Here is a 5,631-nt window from a genome sequence, read left to right as displayed (position 1 = left end):
AAATTTACAGTAGAAGATGTAATGGGGAGCATTGAAATAAATAAAGGAAACCGATTTAACGTGCGTGTGGAGTAAGGAGCCGGTCTGAGATAGTTTAAAACAAGGTTGGCTGGTTTGGGTTCAGGTGCTGTTGCAACTAATATCGTAAATCCAGATCGAATTGGAGGGAGAACAGAGCTCCGTCGCCTTTTCCTTTATAGCCCTCGCACAGCTAGTTCACCTTTTGCATCTGCGCAATATCTCCATAAAGTAAAGAAATAGGATTATGAACGCGAATTTCACGCGGATGGCAAAAGTGGAAACAGCTTTTGAATGTTAAAGTGCTAACTTAATTCTTGAATATCGAAAGGAAACATCAAATATTCAGTATTAATCTCATTTACAATATTGATATGAAGATACTTTCATAATAATCGAGTGTGTTACTCGTATCTAACGACAATGCGATTATAATGGAGAAAAAGATTAATTAAATAATATAAAATCTAAAAGATTATACTGTAATATTATAGGCATTAAAATGTACAGTAAAACAGAAATATGCAAAGTTACATAAATTCCAATAATATATTATAATCTGAATAAATATTTTATATACATTTTTGTTTATGTGTCATTTTTAGTTGATTTTACATATATTATTTATAGTAATTTTTTGAGCAAAAATAATTTATTGCGCTTGTTCTTTTTTTATAGATAAAATATGATATACATGTTATAGGCACGATTGCCTTGAAGAATATATCAATTTCTAATATTACTTCTGCCGATAAATTAATATGTGTGTTTTAATAATACGCTGGATTGTTATCAGTTATCAACATCGTACATATATCGAAATATCACATGACGTGCTGACGATAACCGATCGAATTTTAATCGGAATCCCTTCAGAGAATAGCTGACGTGTGATCCTCTCGAAAATTCAGGGTAAATTCCGATATGCCAGAAATCAATCTCGTAGATGTCATCATCGCTTTTTGTCTAATAATACTAATTAGTATTTAACAAATAATTATAAAACAGATGAGAGAGAACAGTACACAATATAATAATTTATTCGTTTTTATCTATGTATAATATAATGCGTAAAACTTGTCTTGATATGTATTAAGATAGTAGATTAAGATCTGGATTTGTTGTCGAAATTTAAGTACTGATAATAATGAGCAAAATTATTTGATACTATTTCAGTACATTGTTATATTAACAATGATTCATAAAAATTGATACAATAAAATCAGCTTATGTTTTAAATAATTAAGAAATTAATACATACTTCACGCATAAATGCGCTGTACAACAAATTTTACAAATTTTTAAATTAAAAGTAATGAAATTTTTTTAAAATGTATTGAGCTGGACTAATGCTTTTACGAGTTTACGCCATGATCTTCGGACCGAAAAAATTGTTTTCGGTCAAACGAAACATTTATAAGGTATAAAAAACCTGCCGTTGCATTCGGGTCGAACGATCTATTAAATTTTTATGAGCTTTTTGTCGGAAACCTCACAGTGCGCGTTCGAGCAGCTCACTGAGAACCACCGTTAGCTCTAAATTTTCAGCCATGCTTGCATATAAAGAATGTCATATAAAAATTTGATACACGGTGAAGTATAAAGTTAATCCCTATCTGATTGAAATAAAAGAGTCATTTTACCATTTCTCAATATCTTTTTCCACAGCGATGAAATATTCCGATAGCGCGCGACACTGACCAGATATAAGGTATCAAGCTATTAAATTTAAAAAATATACAATTTCAACGGTATTACTCAAAGCTTTATCATGTAAAATTAAATTCGAGCATGGTTTATAATTATAAATTTATAACGTCACAATTACAAGTCCGATAAAACTTGAAGATCCAAAAAATATTTTTATTATCTTTAGCATTATTGGCAATAGTAGTAAATATAAATTATAAAATTTTATATAATTATAAAACAAAATAATAATGTTTAATTATTATAATCCGCTATATATTTCTTGCAAAACAACACGATTTACAACGATTTTATCTGTCACATGATCGCATCTACATATAACTCTTGTAGTCAGCGAGAAATTTATATTCGCGGAAGAATGATTTTTGCGCATCAGTTCTTCAAATCAAATTCAACAGTTCACTTGCGACGTAAGCAAAAATATACCACTGTGTTCTGTGCACACTAAAACTGGATCTATTTTGAGAATAGCTACTTGTGTGTTAGAGAAATGTGAAAGTAAAGAAACAAAAGGTAAAAGACGAGAGAATGAGGAGCGAAGGGGTGGAAGGAGGGGAGGGAAGAGAAAGTGAATGCATCCAACTCCGCTTGTAATGAACTTGTGAATATTTAGTGAGGTAATTGCTTTTCGTGGCGAGTCTCGCCTGCTGCTATAAGGGGTGTCCGCCAAATCCGAAAGCAAAACCAATATCAGTCGACCACCTGTGCTCTTAGCTTGCACTTCGTCATATATACGTTACGTGTGCCCATCAGCTTCACATATATCGATAATTTGATTTCCTCGGGGACATCGCAGGCCGATTGCCAGCCATTTGGCCGACTCTACTCTATTTCTATATTCTGTAATATATGATGAACAAAAAAATAACTTTACTTTTCATAAGACTTTAACGACGTTGAAGAAAACCATTTTCTGTCAAAAGTAAAAATATCTAAACATTCCATTTACAGAACTCATACATTACAAAACCATCGTTTAGCTTAATAGTTACGATTTTACATAAACTGCTATGTCAATATTGTGAAGAACTCAGAAAGAAGAGTTTCAATATTTTTTAATTTTTGTGTACAATTACATACTATATAAATGTATAGTCTAATTGTAAGATAGAAGTATTGTTGAAGCAATGCATTAAAATACAGTTTTTGTTGATGCATCACAAACAAAACAATTTTGAAAATTTCTACATTTTTCCAAGTAGCATTTTATCTAGACATATTCAATGTTATTGTCGTATTTATGGATTCTATAATTTGGATTCTCATATTGTTTTCAGTAAATTTTTCTTTCAAGATACTAACAGAATAGTATTGTTTCTTAACTTCTTTTATATTTTTTACATTCTATGTACTCAGACTATTAAAAAACATGTACAATTCAATTGACGCAAGTACTTAATTGTGCACAATATTCTGACAATTAATTATTTTGTATCATATGTCATTTTTAATATTTAATAACACAAGAAGAGAGAAAGAAAGAGACAATTAAAGGAAAAACATAATTTGGTGTCAGGGATTAAAAAGCGATAATATTATTCAATAAAAAATACTAGTCATTCATATATAATAAATGCATATAACAAGTTCAAGGAAACACGCAACAAAATTGTAATCTGCTGACGAGCAAAGCCTAAGCTTACTGCACGTCTCGTGCAAGGAAAGCCTTCGTGTTCTTTGCACGCCATCTGAACGTTTTATAATCACTATACTTCTCTTCTTCTTTCGTTATCCTTCCGCACTTTTATATTCTCTTTCTTTCTTAGTTAGAAAAATGTCTGGCTATTAATTTACCCTTACCTCCTGCCGCGTATAACATCTTGACAGAACGTACCACCTGGTAAAACAAGCTGCATAAATTAAACGTTGGATTATATATTCCGAATTTCCTTTATTTTCCGAACAACGAAGAAGAATAGCGCAAATGAGTAAAGATTAGAGATCCAGCTCGTGTTAAAATATAAACTCATAATTATGAACACAACATTCATATTTTCTGCGAAGAATAAATGTGGTCTTTTTATAAAGATATATCGTTATCGCAGTACTTTTTCATACATAATCACCAAAACGCAATAAATGGAATATGAAAGAACAATGAACAACGGAAAAGAAATGTTTTAATTATAACATACTATTTTATAACATACTGTTTTATTTATACATAATATTTTATGTCTGAATATCGAATTAAAACTACGTTTATACATTTAGACGAATCAGAAATAGTATCCAGACGTCTATATTTGTTGAGGCGATTAAAAATAGCGTGTCTCGACAATTATAGGTTCTCTCTCACCTCGATGAAACTGACGAAACGTACCCGGATCGATCATCGGTATATACTATCTCGCGGAACATCTTATGACAACGACGGCAACCAATCGATTTCCAATTTGAAACAGAATAGAATCCATTAATAGCGCACTTGTCGACGACGCTTCCCACCGGCCGGATACATTTCGGCGAGTGTCAAAGTGAGAAACGACAGAAGTAAAGCGAGAAGCCGGCGCGGAAGTAACGGAAAAAAAAGGTATATTGCCGGAGCGAGAGAGCACGGCATGACTGCAAGAAGGAGAAACGAGGGATGAAAGGGAACATACGAGATGCGCGTAAGCGAGCCAGGACTGGCAGCCGGTAGCTGACTCGTACCGATAAGAAGTCTCGATCCGTTCACTTCCGCAGTTCTCTCTGTCCGTCGCCCCGTTCCTTCCTTTTCCTTTCACGCGCCTCTTTCTCTCGTACTTCTTTTTTTTTTTTGCAACGAGAATACGACATTAACTGACGGACGGAGAGCGACGTCAACGCGACGCCTGCGATCTAGCACGGAGCGACGGCGGCAACGGCGTAGACGATGAAGGCGACAAACTCCATTGGAGCATTGAGCTCAAAACGAAATAGGGAATTTAAGTGTCACCGTTCTGTGATGAGGTCTTTCCTCGCGAATACTATCCCTCTTTGTGCTTCCTTTCTCCTTATCCCTTCTCACTCTCGTTCTTCTCTCGGTTTGTCATTTTCTTGTTTCACATACGACAATATCTCGAGTATTCAAAATTCTAAAATATTGGAGTTTAATCGAGATATTCTAATGATATATAAATTTGTATAACAAGATCTAATAAATATATGTTAATATGTGAAAAATGTATAGATGCATAAATAAATATTATTAATATTGTCTTATGAAATTGTCATAAAATATAAAAATATAAAAATACTTTACGTTTTAAAAATATACGTATAAAAGAATGTATTATGCAAATCTAATACGCGAGGTATATATATAGTTTGCGAACATATATATATCCAAAGAAATATATAAAACTTTTTAACCTGATTTAAAAAACTTAGCCTAAATGATCGTTAGTGCGCGAAAGACTTTTTCTACAGACAGTAATTCCGGAAAAGGGCAAACAATTAAGTAGTGAATTCCACGCGGCCTACCCACTCTCATCCATATGCATGCAATTACTATTCCAAGTTTATTCGCTACCGATCGTTACATCTCTCGTAAAACGCACTTGCACACAAGTGGCAGTTTGACAATACAACCGCCCGTTAAACTATTGCTGTTAAATTGTGCTAAAGTATTCGCACAACGGGAAGATCTTCGCCATCACTTGATATGAGATATATATTTCCATGCCAAATACATGCCTTAGGTTTCGAAATGCGCCTAAATAGTTTCTCTGTTATGTCCGTAAAGGTAAATTAACGTATGCAAGTTCACACATATTCAACGCACTTCTTAAAGTATAAATGTTATATTCTGTACAGGTAAATTAATCTTCATATTTGAGTTTACCGATAAAATCATTAATACTAAATGATATTCTATTGCGATAATTCGTTAATACTTAAACGTTGACTATTTAGGTATTTAAAAAACAACATATATATATA

The sequence above is a fragment of the Formica exsecta genome, unplaced genomic scaffold (genome assembly GCF_003651465.1).
Source record: "Formica exsecta isolate Colony F162 unplaced genomic scaffold, ASM365146v1 scaffold489, whole genome shotgun sequence".
NCBI lineage: Eukaryota > Metazoa > Arthropoda > Insecta > Hymenoptera > Formicidae > Formica > Formica exsecta.
The sequence above is the reverse complement of the archived record's forward strand: the minus strand, read 5'-3'. Positions refer to the sequence as shown.